Below are 14,067 nucleotides of genomic sequence, written 5' to 3'. Positions count from 1 at the left end.
CCTCAATATAGTGAAAGTTAAAATAAATGTTTGAACTAGAATGTACATTTTCAAAGGGAAAATAGTTTTGAATAGAAAAGCTTATAATAAAATATTACACTGGGCTAGGCCTTTCAACTGTGGTTATAATCAAAGATATACAAGCCATAATAGTATTGTAAAGAGATTTGACCCTAGATCTTATCCTTTTGGATAGATAACAAAGAGGAAAGAAAATTTGTTCTAGGCAGTAAAAAAAAAAAAAAAATCTCCAATTCAGTACCATGGCAGGAGGGAAATTATTTAACGATCTTTAACATTAGCCTGATCTGTGGCGGGTTTCACAAACCCAGCTATGAAGTAATACATCTTCCATCAGCAGGGGGTTCAGAGATACATGCTTTAATTAAAGTTAGTTACTTCAAGGATAATTAAAGGTGTGTTACAGAATTCTATAGACAAGATTACAGAACTCTAAAGCATACACTAACTAAAATAGCTACAGCTTTATTTTAAATAAAGTGGTTCAGCAATTTGAGAGAAGGCAGGGAAGGCAGTTTAGTCTTGAGTAGTAATGCCCATGGACATTTAATTCAAATTGGATATAAATGAAATTTTTTCTTCATTTTTTTCCTCAAAGTCTAAAGATAATATCCTAAAAGCATAACCTAAGCATTCCATAATGTGGCCAATGGAATCTGCTACAGTCTCTGCCCACTGATTCTCCAGTCAACAATTGCTGCTTGAGTGCCTACCTATACCCAGATATATGCCCGACAAAGCAGAACTGAGACATAAAGCCCTCAGTCCTGCTCTGCATTTCTAGACAGGCATGAGAGATCACCTCCTAACAATGTGTATTTCCATCTGGCCCAGTTGGGGCACCTCTCTTATATCATCTCTTTTTGGGGGGTTCTCAATACTGCAAAGTAGTTCTCAAAAAGAAACAATGTCCTAGATGCTCATCAGGAGTCTCTAACAGCTCTCTCTGCCCCTTCTCATTCTTCTGAATTTTTCCTTCAGAACTTTTGTGTGGCTTCCAGTACACCCCAAAATTCCCACGTAAGAAAACTTGAAAGACATGATAATGTAATAAAAGAAAATTAATCCCATGACACTACCAAACAAATAGAACTGATACTAACACATTGCTTCACTGAAGTGCCATTCTTTGAAGGTACTGTTGTTGTTTTTGTCCAATTATACACAGAAGTGTGTCTTTTTCTACTAAACACCTTATCTCCAGCATATTTCCATGTTAGTAGGATTACTTTTAAGCATTACTCCTAATGGTTACATGACATTTTGTCCTATGCATATACTTATCAACCTGTTCCCAGTGTTGTACATCTGGATTAATTCTAATTTTGGACCATTTCACAGAGAACTATGATAAACATCTTTGGGCATAAAGGGTTTTCCACATTAAGGACTTTTCACCTTAGGCTAGATTCCCAGAAATGAAATGGCTAAGTCCAAGGTTATAAAACTAAGGCTCCTGAGGTACATTTTGGGGCATCTGTCTGAAGGGCAGCATCTAAACAGTGCCATCTCAATGAGCAAAAATTGACAGAGATGACAGTAAGCCTAGAGTGGATCCATCTTATTTGTGCAGGCTCATTGGGGGCACCACTCTACACTAAAATCAGGCCTTCGCTTCTACACTGAACCCCAAACAACTTTATTAAGTATTTTTTTAAAGATCCATTAAAAAAAAAAAAACATTTTTGCTGCTGACTAGATTTTCAGGAAGTTCCTTCCTGAGAAATGAGTGCTTTATGCCCCAAACTGGCCATGCTGCAGAGGAGAGGGATGGCGTTTCCTCCAAATTTTTTTTTATTTTATCAGATTTATCTGATGTAAACACTGAGTACTGAACGCCTATCCTACCAAGTCCTGAAAGCTTATTTCTAAGACCATTTCAGAATAATGAGTCCAAAAGGGCAAAAACACAAGATCTTAACCTCTGTATCTCTATCTGGCAATTAAGTGAATTTCTTATATGTTTTCTAACGGAAGAAAAGGAAACACCACAAGACATCCTTTTCCACTGGAAAAGTAATTATTTGTGGAGTTTTTCCATGAACCTAGAGAAGTCTCTTGAAGAAAATTAATGCCAGGGAGCTACAGATATCTATGTCCTGGGTTATAACCCAGGGCTCACCCCTATTCAGGAAGGAGACACTGAAACTATTGACAATAAAATATTATGCTTGGCTAGGCCTTGCAAACTGTGGTTATATTCAAAAATATATAAACAATAGCATTATAAAGAGATTTGACCCTAGATCATATCCTATTGGATAGATAATAAAAGAAGAATACAGCTGCTCCAGACAAAATTCTTGACTTCCTTCTAACCAAAAGAGGGCTAGATGCTATGCAAAATAAGTCTAACTTTTCCTGTTAAATGATATTCAATTCAGCTACAGGAAAACATTTTTCAAAATTTAGAACAACTTTGGTTTGTGGATAGACTTTAACTGTATGTTTCATTAAATCTAAATATGAATCAAGTAATTCTGGTGAAAATTAAGCATCTAAACTAAGATTTGCCATGATTGAAAAATACACACCAGATTTCAAAGAGTAGTATGGAAAAAAAAAAGGGTAAAAAAAGGCATTGGGCAGCCCAGGTAGCTCAGCTGTTTAGTGCCACCTTCAGCCCAGGACGTGATCCTGGAGACCTGGGATCGAGTCCTATGTCGGGCTCCCTGCATGGAGCCTGCTTCTCCCTCTGCCTGTGTCTCTGCCTCTCTCTCACTCTCTCTCTCTCTCTTTCTGTGTCTCTCATGAATAAACAAATAAAATCTTTAAACAAAAAACACACACACAAGGCATTAATAACTTTAGATTGATTATATTGCTTGGGACCTAAGCAACTAAATGAGAAAAATTAAGGTAGAATGGGTTTGGAGAGACTATTTGAGTATGATTACTGCACATCCAGTAAGAGATGTCAAGTAGGATATTCAAGGAATTTGAGAGAGAGGTCCAGTCTCGAGGTAAAGGTTTGAGATCACTGACACAGATGGTATTTAAAACCATGAAACAAGACCATGGTGAAATCTGTAGGGAGGGAATATAAATAAAAAGGCAAAGGGGATCAAAGACTCAGCCTTGGAGCACTCCAACATTCAGAGGTCAAGCAAAAGACAAAGAAGCACTTGAAAGAGGATAAAGAACTATCAAGAGTATAGAAGGAATCTACGAGTATATCCACCAGACGTAGGAAAGAAAGTATATCAAGGAAGAGGGGCTGATTGGCTGAGTCAAATGGTTCTAATGGAGCAAGAAGGATGAGGATGAGAACAGCCCTTGTGTTTGGTAAAGTGGGATCATTAGTCATTGGGCAGTTGCTGGTGAAGTTGATGATGAACTGAGCTGGCAATCCGCAGGGGTGTGGTTAACAGAGAATGGGAGGAGAGAATTTGCAGAGTGAGTCCAGACAACTCTCGTTAGCAGGTTTTATATATAGAAAAGCTAAGAACTGGAACCACAGCTAGAGGTGGAAGTAAGTTACAGAGGGACTGTTTTCTAAGAAAGGAGAATAACATGTTTGTAAGCCAATAAAAATTACCTGATAGGGATGAGAAAACTGGTAATACAGAGGGAGAATCACTGGAGTGATATCCTTGATTATTTAAGGTAGGTGGGCTGCAGGGCCAGGGGAGAGAGGCTCTGACTTTAAATCTGAGCACAGATATTTCATGGTTAGTGCCAGAAAACAAGGCAGATTATGTGGCTACAGATGAAGGCATATGGGCAAATGGCAGAGCAAGTCCATTTGCTATCCAGGTGGGAGCTCCCCTCCTGGATAGCCCTATTTCTCCAGCAGGGACACTGTTAAGAATGAGGATAGACAGAAGGTCACGATGGGGGGAATGTGAGATAATCAATGAAGAGAACGGGAGAGGGCCAGTCCCAGGGAAGTTATCAGGCAGCACCACAGATCCACCCAATGTTCATGACCATGTGAGACCAGTCAACTGCTTGTGAGTTTTCCTTTGGCCACATTCAGCAGCACAGATGTAGGCAGGAGGACACAAAGATGGGGACTGAACCACTCTGTGCTTCTGCTGAGTGAGAAGGATGCTATCTGGGATGGGTACGTGAACTGAGGGTGTACTCCAAGGATTGATTATACTGTACCACATGAAATATAGGCTGGAAAAGGCAGAAGGAGAAAACCTCAAGGGTTTGGGGTCATGGAGCAAAAGTCAGGAGACTAAGGGACTGTTAGAATTGGAGCAAGAGATGGAAAGAGCTGGAGATGGAAGTTGGTTCTCTAAACACATGATGCATGCAACAGATGATGAAGCATTGGCCATTATAAGGACTGAGAACGTCCATCTATGACTATGGAAGTCAGTGGCAGGGTGGGGTGAAAGACAGAAAATTGGAACAAAGCATGTCAAGGAACTGAGAGACCCAGATGTTAGAAGAATCTTCCACCTGTATAATTGAAGTGCTCCCTCAATAACTGATTACCTAAGCTGCAAAAAAAAAAAAAAAAAAGAGTAAAGAAGTAAAGATGGAAGATCTGTATATCACAATTAATTAGCTTAAGCTAATGAACATATATTGATCACTGCAACCATTTACTTTGGTTTTTTTTCTCTTTTCAAGAAGTCATGGAAATTTGTAAAAACTGACTATGTACCAGGCCATAAAACAAATCCCGACAAATTTCAAAGAAATGGAATCATGTAGACCACACTCTTTACTCACTATGTATTAAAATAGAAAAAAATAATGCCTAAAAAGTTCTGGAAATTTAAAAAATAAAACAAAAGCATATAAAGAACGTATAAGTCAAAGAAGAAATCAATGAAAATGTTAAAACTTACATGTGAACAATAAAAACACTACAAATCAAAACTGTGGGATACAAATATTGCTAGAGTAATACTTGAGGCAAATCTCTTGGGCCAAATGCATATCTGAGTAAGAAGAAAGGCTGGAAGCTAATGAATTAATCTTGGAAATTTAAGAGATTAGAAAAAGAATGAAGTCAAAGAAAGTAGAAGAAAGGAAATAATAAGGATGAGAACAAAGTTTAATAAAATAAAAAATAATGTTACAAGAAAGAAATGAAAGCCAAATATTGGTTCTCTAGAAAGTCTGAAAAGAATCTGTACCTCTGGTGAGACAGATCAGGAGAAAAAGAGAGATGGCACTCATCTGGGGCGGTAGGAAGTGGTGGCCGCCTCTATAGGCTTTCTTACCCCACTGTGAACTAAAAGGAACTTAGGTTTTGTGCCCAACCAAGAGTTCTTGCCCTCCTGAGATGTGATCTTGACTGAACACCCACAGCACATCTCCGTGCCTCCACTGCGTTCCCACTCCATCCCACTTCAGGTAGCCCTTCCTTTTGGGGAAAACAATTTTAACCATCTCCCCAATTTGCCAAAAATGGCAGTGGTTTGTTTCATTTTTCATTTTCTTCATTGTTTTTAGATCATTTAAAGAAAAGAGAAGGGAGAAAATAACAGCATTGTGTTGCCATCCCCTATCAGTAGCAGTCTGATGGGAAGGAAACTGAGGCAGAAAGTGGGTGTAGCACTGAGCCAGTGGGAAGGGAAGCCACAAGGTACCTGGAAGCTGTGGGAAAACAGATTCAGAACTAGAAGCACAAGGGGACACCTACAGGGTCTCCAGAGCATGCAGGCACCAGGCTGCAAGATCTGCAGTCCTAGGAGAGGCACCTGACATTTACTGGACCGCGAAGCTGAAAAACCAACTGGCAGATTTCTAAAAGACTAAACAGGGATTCAATTAAAGCAGTATTTTTATTATTTTTCTTCTAATTAGCCATAAAGGAAAGACAGTAATCTTGAATACTCTGGTTACATGTCATTCTAGTAAATCAAAGTCCCTAATGATCAATAAATTGCTTTGCAAAAAAAAAAAGCAAAACAGCCAAACCACATTTATATAACACAAACATAAAACAGCACCTGCCACCTTCTGGGTCTGGAGCTACATAGATAAAATAAATTATGCTTGAGACAATGGTCCTCAAGTGGAGGTTAGGAAGGGGTTTGGGGCTAGCAGGACTGTTTCTCCAGATTCAGGAATCTTCAGAGAAAATAGTGTAAAGAGAAAGGTTCTTTTCCTTTCCTGCAATGTAGCTATCACTTCCTACACTGTAGATATCTAGGCTTCCAAGCCTAGAAAATGACCCTGCATGCCTTGACATAGTTACATTTCATACCAAAAAAGAAAGAATCATATAGGATGACATGGTTAACTGAGCCACAAGTCGGTATCAAAAGATTATTTGGGGACCTTGGCAAACAGCCACATCAGACCCTGGGGCCACGGGCACCTCTGTCTGCCAGGTATCCGCCCTTCCTTGCATGTCTTGCAGTCTTTTCTCAAGTGTCTGCCCAATGAGATTAAATTGTCAGCCCACAGAACAGATTTGTACATCCCAGCTGCAGACTGCGTGTCTGTCATATCTGTAGCATTATGCTGTAAATCACAGCCACAAAAGAACTTTCTTCAAGTGTTTTTCTTTCCCCAGCTGATGATATATAAATATATACAAAAAATTTAACTCATAATTACTTACAGAAGGTAATGGGGGAATATAACACATGGCTGAATACCAAACCAAAAACAGTCTTAGCATTTCAGCAATTTCATAAAGCTCTTTTTATGCTTACACAAATGCAGACTTGATTCTCCGAGAACACTTGAAGTGGGACACATTTCTCTCAGTAAAGTTTCCAGCCTGTCCCCAACCAAGTTCATCATTCAGCCTTTTCCCTCACTAACCTGGTAGTGGTTTCATGTTGTTCTAGTCTCACTCTCACTAGCAACTGATCGCATAAACTCTTTGGCATAGGGTATTAATGGCACAATATTATTCTAGAGTTATTCTCCCGGTCTTCTAAATTTTACAAGACAAGGTGATGAAAAGGGACAACTAACTGTCCAATGGTGGAACCCACACTCTGAGGTGGAGAGGCCCAGCACTGGGCCCATTTCCTTTTTCGGGCTACCCTGAAAAAGCACTACTAAACAGATTACCTTTTACTTAAACTCTTACCAACTCTCCTAAGCTAAGGAAGTATTTATATGATGTTCATGATTTATACTTACATATAATTGTTTCTAATGATGTCAGTTTCAAAATGAAATGGTTAAAAACCTCTGAATTTTCTAAACAAACTTTGGGATATTTATATACATGCAAACATACATACAGATTCACTTTTTCCTTTAGCACTTTTGTTCTTCATTCTCTAATATTATTGTTTCCTTACTGTGACAGATACTATTGGTATGCACTGCCACAGAAGTTTAAACGACCATGGCCACTTTGGGGAATAATTTGGCACCAGGTGGTCAAGCTGTAAGTGTGCATAAAATATGATCATGCAATCCCACTTCTGGGCATATATCCTCAAGATTTTCTTTTGCATGTGTGTAAATACATTTCAAAGACGTTTACTGCATGCATACGTGTAATAATCAAAAAATACAAAAATAATCTAAAATTCATCATGGAGGAACAGATTTTTTTCAATATGGTATTTTCATATGATGAAATGATATTTAACATTAGAATATGAACATGATTTGTGCAAAACAATCTGCTCTCTCATAAACACCAAGTGATAATACAAGTTTCTTTTACAGAAAGTAAAAGAGAGGCACCTGGGTGGCTCAGTCAGTTAGGCGTCTGCCATCAGGTCAGGTCATGATCCCAGCATCCTGGGATTGAGCCCAGCATCGGACTCCGTGTTCAGCTGGGAGTCTACTGCTCCTCTCCCTCTGCCCTACTTTAAGTGACTCATCTCTGGTCCCAGATACCTTGAATAATAAGGAGCATTTACTCCTTATTTAATAAGTGAGCTCACTCACTCGCATGCTCTCTCTCTCCCCCCTCCAAATAAATAAATAAAATCTTTAAAAAGAATAAAAAAGAGAAAGTAAGTAAAAGAGAAATAATCTTCATGGAAAATTCTATAGTGGAGTCTGCTATAAAGAACCAATAAACATGAAGATATGTTCTGTCTTGCTAGAAAAAAGCAAAATAAAAAAACAAGAGCCTGGTTTTTCCCTGTGTCCGTTAAACTGGAAATGATGATGAATAATTGTATTTATCACTGGCAAGGCATGAGGATCTGGTGCACTCATACATGACTAATAGCAAAATAAATTTATAAACTTTCCTGGAGGGTTATTTGGCAACATGTATCAAAAATTTAAGGAAAAGTAAACAACTTTCAACAGAGTACTTCATCCTAAGGAAACAAAAATGTGTAGAAGGATGAAGTTATAATAAAAAGTGTAAAGTGCTCAATGTTTTAAAGAATAATTTTGTTGAATAAACTATGGTATCTAAATGAAATGAGTTATTAGGAGGATAAAAACAATGCCCCAGAAGAATAATCACTGACTTTAACATTACTCGTATGTTGTTGAGTTTAAAAATGATCTTATGTGTTTTAAAAATCATATGCAAATGCTCCTTATTATTCAAGGTATCTGGGACCAGAGATGAGTCACTTAAAGTAAATCCACTTAAAATGGAAAGCAAACTTTCACAGTAAATAATGGGAAGTTAAAAGTTTTGATTAGCATTACATTTGAAGAAAAAGAAACAATGAAATAAGTTTTATTTGATATCTTACCAAATTTTGATAACAGTATTTTTCATGAAAAGGGGTATTTAGGAAAGATCCTAAAATTCATGTTGAAGTCTAAGGGGTCAACAAGACAATTTTGAAGAAGAAGGCTAAGAAGAAAACATTTATTATAAAGGTTTAATAATTCAATGAAATGGTATTAGCTCAGAAATCACAAAGAGATGAACAGAACAGAGTTCAGAAATAGATTCCAAAAATATAACAGAAGCTGGTATGACAGAGATGGCAACAAAATAAGTGAGAAAATAGGTAACTATTTATTAAATGACAGTGGGAGAAGTGGTTTTCAGTATGGAAAACAATTAGATCCTGGCCTCACACAACACAGAAATATAAATTTCAGATGTGTTTAAAGATTTGAAAGTTTTATCTAGAGGCACCAGGGTGGCTCAGCAGTTGAGCATCTGCCTTTGGCTCAGGATGTTATCCTGGCGGTCCTGGGATGGAGTCTTGCATCAGGCTCCCTGCAGGGAGCCAGCCTATCCCTGTGCCTACGTCTCTGCCTCTCTCTGTGTCTTTCATGAATAAATAAATAAAATCTTTTTAAAAAGTTTTATCTAGTAAAGAATAATAGCAAGGTACAGAAAAGAAACTTGGAAAACCAAAATATATTTTTTAACAGTCTCTATGGGAGAGGTGCCTGGCTGGCTTAGTCGATAGACTCTTGACCTCAGGGTTGTGAGCTCAAGCCCCATGCTGAGTATAGAGACTGCTTAAAAATAAAATCTTTAAGAAGCAAACAAACAAAAAAACCTCTGCAGGAAATGCAAAGTAAAAGAGCAGTGAAACACATTTCATGCCGATTAGATGAACCAAAGGTGTTTTTTTTTTTTTTTTTTTTTTTTTTTTTTTTAGATGAACCAAAGTTAAAATATCTGATGGCACAGTCGCAGATAGCCGGATACAAGGAACTCCAAAACAATGCTGGTGGGAGTATAAAGTGACCCAACCACTACAGAGAGCAATTAGCAAAACCTAGTAACACATAGATGTTGATGCGGGCATATTATCCTACTCAGTCATTCAACTTTTGGGAATATAAATCCAAGACACACATATATTTGTACAGAACCTAATCAAGGATAAGCAATATTATCAAGGATATGCAATATTTTTCATAATAGCAAAAGGGAAAAACATCTTTTTGTCCATCAATGAGCAATATTTAAACTCCGGCATACCAAACAAGGAAATACTATGTTAAAATGTATCAGCTAAACTTACAACCATCAACAAATGTTATCAACATACGTTTAAAAAAAACAACAGTTTTGTGTGAAAAAAGCAAATCAGAAAAACAAATAACAGATCTCCATTTACATAAACTTTTAAACATGAAGTAGGACTACACATTTGGATGGGCACACACCGACCCAATGTTGCAGGTTGCACGGACTCAACCCCAAATTCTCATCCTTCGCTGTCTGGATTTCCCTCTTGCTCATCAGAGAAGTTTCTACCTAATGGCAATCCCATACCTAACCTTAGGTAGCTACTCCATGTAAGGTGCTATACCCGGTGCCAGAGAAGACAAAAGAACTGTGCAAGGCTACTCTGACCCTGCAGAAGGGCACAACTCAGCAAGGGCAGTCATCTGAGAGACTTGGTTCTGTCTTTGCTCTGGCTCACATAACATGCAAATTCAGGAAGAGTGCTTCGAGGCCCAGTTCCTTCATCTAGAAAATGAGATAGCCACCTTCCTCCTATTGTGGAGATTGACTATATATATATATATGCAGTGTCCAGCACACGGCAAATACTCAAACACTCTTAGCAACCGCAGGCATAGCAGCAATTTGCATGAATATAATCTTCTAGGCAGCATCTCGGTCACATTGATGGTAAAAAGAAAAGGCACTAGATGCTTTTGCCTATCCTCTCCACAGCTGGATGTAAGAGCCCACACCCTGCGGTCTCCCCTTGAGACTTGGCCCCCACCCTGTGGAACACAGGGGCATTTCGTAGGGCAGCAGTCTGCCTGTTTATTTTTCCGAGTTCACCACCACAGTGCTCTGCCTGCCTCAGGAAAGAGAACTCCTTCTCTCACACCTTTGGGGAAATTCTGGGGTGAAATGAGACAAAGATAACCACAACACACCTGACCTAGCTTCTCAGTCGACCCTCTTTAAAATCCCAAGGACATACCACAGTTCCATAAACCGAAGAGGGTGTCTCGGCCTCCACCTTCTCCAACATACAAGAGCCTCTAACCCACAAACCACCCTCCTGAAAAGCTGGGGCAGGGTTCCATCCATGGACTTAGTGCAGCAGGCACGAGAGGGAAGGCCTGCCTGCCAAACGCTGGAAAAACCACAGTGTTTGAAAATCATCTCTGGAGATACGGAGCTGTTGGATTTTATTCCTGGGAGTCCTTCCTGGGGGCTTGGGAAAGAAGGCCAGGTATTGCCGGTGTCTAGCCACGGTGGCGCCACCTTGTGGCAACAGCACAAAGAGTTTATAACTCATTCAGCCTTGACATTCTGGCATCCTCTACCAATTTTTAATTTTGAGAGATTCAAAATATTCCCATTTTTATGTTTCAAATGATAATTCATTCATATTTTTTGATTTACATTTTATCACGACACTATGTCAGACTTGCATTTTTCAAATACACTTTATGAATAAATTGCCTTCAATTTATCAGTATCAGCCCTATTGTGTCTGGGGTCTGGCTTGATTCACTGCCCAAGAACATCCTGGGGGGATGGGGGAGGAGACAACCAGTTTAGATTCCACCCAGGTCTTAAGACCAAATTCTCCCTTCTAGATTTCTGGACTGGCTTACATATAACTACCTTTGGTTTGCATACATTAAAAAAAGAGGTAGAAAATCATCAAGCAGTTTCATCTTAGCTTTGAAACAAAACTGGTGAAATAAATAATAATAGGAATAAAGACAAAACTTGCCTGACAAAACTAAGCAGGATGATGGTTACCCTTGGGGGACAGTTCCCACAGAGGACATAGGGAACCTGGTAACATTCTAGATCTTAATCTGGGCACCGGTTACACAGGTGTGTTCAGTTTGCGAAAGTCCAGAGTGTACATTTCAGATCTGTCCCCTCTTCTGTGATTATGCCATAGCTTAATATGATATTAAAATAAATTCACCAAGTTCTAACCAGTCGTCCCTCTTTAACTTGCCTTTGGGACAAAAGGCTATGCAGACACAGTACGAACCAAGAACGGAGGATGCTCATTCCTTTCTGAGGTATTTCAGTCTGCATCAATTGGTTTCTCAGAAGGCCAAGACCACAGATGAGCTCTCCTTCTGCCCCTCTGGGCAGGGAGGAAGGAGAAAGGACACAATCTATATCACTGTTAGTTTACTTTACTGAGCCTGGCTATTACTTCACTTTTCCGAAAATGAACAGGCAATTACCTGCCCCCCCTCCACAGGAAACCTTGGCCACAGAGAGATACACACATCTCTACAGAGACACACTTCAGCTCCACAAAGACAGTGCCCCCCCCACACACACACATACCTGGTGGCTCACCACCGCCACAGACAGCCCCTCACCCCCCACAGAGACAGCTAGCTTCTGGCCCAGACACCACAGATGGGGTAGGGGATCATTGGAAGAGATGCAGCTACCCATGGACAGGTAAGGAACATCAACTGGAATATGAAAAGTTGTATTTTCAAAGTCTTACCAAACTAAATTTCTCTGGAAAGATTTTTAGATCTGTAATAGGGTCCCAGAGACTGCTGTAAAAAAATTCTTTAAATCACCTCCACTTCTAGCCCCAGCTCAGACCATCTGAAACCATCTTCCTTCTATTTTCACCTCTACCATGTCCCATGAACCCTAACTGCCTTGGGAAGACTAAAAGACAGGGATTATTCTGCTTTACTGATTAAAAAATTGAGGCTCAGGGGCACCTGGATGGCTCAGTTCGGTAGAGCATGTGACCCTTGATCTTGGCCTCTTGAGTTCAAGTCCCACCTTGGGCATAGACATTACTTAAAAAAAAAAAAAAAAAGTTGAGGTTCAAAGATATCTGTCAGACATCATAAAGCTATCTGAGTAGCCATCTGATCAGCCTGAGTTAGGGCGAGGTAGCCTGAGTTGGGAGGAACAGGGTAACAATGTCAAAGAGGAGGGGTGACTCTCTCCACAGCCCAAAGCTGGAGAACCACCCACAGCACCACAGAAGCTGCCTCAAAGGAGCTGGAGTAAACTACTCACATCCGTCAACAGTTGCACATTCTGGGACTGGGCTCCACCCTCCCCATCGAAAGTGCAACAGACCCAGATCACACGTCCTGGAGTAGGGCGGGCAGGAACGAAGCCAGACTCCAGGCATTTTCTTAGGGTCGATGAGAGCCAATGTTGGCTAAGCCAACAGCAGAGCGTACCTGCTTCTCTTACAAAGTCCTTGGGCCCAGACTGGGGTGCACAGTTAGTCTCTCCCATACTTATCCTCGGGGACAGGGCTTATTGGGGAGAAGGAAACGGAGCAGGATGGATCTAAGAGCAAGCACCTAGCAAGTTCCCTTACCTTGCTAAGACATTAGCAAATTAAGTGCCTGGGAATGGGGGTGGGGTGGGGAGGCGATGCTACAAATGCTGCGGGTCCAGGGGTTCCCGCCACGGAAGCGCTTGGCTCCACGCTCACTCCAGAGGTCCCCCCGGATGCCCCCATGCCTCTGTAGGGTCCCTTGGGATGGGCTCCCGACCTCTCCAAATCCGGCGGAGGGGAAGGAACTATGAAAAGGAGACCGGGATGGAACTGAAGTGACATCCACCCGCAGTAGCCCCCCCCCCCCCCGGCGGTCCGCGGCCCCCGCCGGGCGCGATCTACTAGGGCTCTTACTCCGCGCGCCGGCCACGACCTTGAGCGAGTCCCTGAATAGCCCCATTTCACAGAAAGCAAGAGTCGGGAAGAGTCCAGTCCGCCGCGCTGGGCGGCCCGCAGCCCAGCAGCTGCGCGGCCAGTGGAGTGGGGGCTGCAAACGGAGGGCCGCGGGGGGACCAGCTCCCGCCCCGCCGAGGAGAAACGGGCGGGTCCGACTCTGCGGCGATTCTCCGGCAAGTTCAGCGCCCCCCGCCCAGCCCCTCCGCGGAGCCGTTGGCCGAGCGGGGGCCCCGGCCCAGGACTCGCGCGGGTGCGGGCGACGGGGCGGCACCTCCACCCCCCCCGGGTGCGGCAAGGCCAGCGGGAGAGTGGCGCAAAGCGGCCGGGGGGGCGGGGGGACTCACGCGGAGTGGCCGGGCTGGAGCCGATCCGTGGCCGGGGTCACCGATGGCGGCCGCGCTCAGGCCACGGCGTCTCGGGGCGCCGGGGGCACCTGCCGCAGCGCCGCGCCGCGCGTGGACGAGGGAGCTGCGGGCAGCGAGGCAGGGGCGCGGGTCGGTCAGCGCCGGCTCTGAGCTGCAGCGCCGCGGGGCCTCGGCTGCCAGAACCGCAGCCGCAG

The 14,067-nt window shown here is 42.0% G+C and overlaps 1 protein-coding gene across 8 annotated transcripts in view; it reads right to left on the bottom strand.

Annotated features, from left to right (window-relative positions):
* LOC112668723 (myosin VIIA and Rab interacting protein) overlaps nt 1-14,010 on the bottom strand; it is a 368,414-nt gene extending 354,404 nt beyond the window's left edge. For 4 of the 8 annotated variants that reach the window (XM_025461204.3, XM_049100130.1, XM_049100128.1 and 1 more), the window contains exon 1: nt 13,467-13,732. The gene's annotated coding sequence lies outside the window, so the exon portion shown is untranslated. Of the gene's footprint in view, nt 1-13,466; nt 13,734-13,852 lie in introns of those variants that run through there. The other 4 variants (XM_025461205.3, XM_049100127.1, XM_049100129.1 and 1 more) reach the window with 4 other exon arrangements.
* Nucleotides 14,011-14,067: the final 57 nt, after the last annotated feature.

Source organism: Canis lupus, chromosome 23, assembly GCF_003254725.2.
Source record: "Canis lupus dingo isolate Sandy chromosome 23, ASM325472v2, whole genome shotgun sequence".
Lineage (NCBI taxonomy): Eukaryota > Metazoa > Chordata > Mammalia > Carnivora > Canidae > Canis > Canis lupus.
Note: the sequence above shows the minus strand (reverse complement) of the source record. Positions and strands in the feature narration are given on the sequence as shown.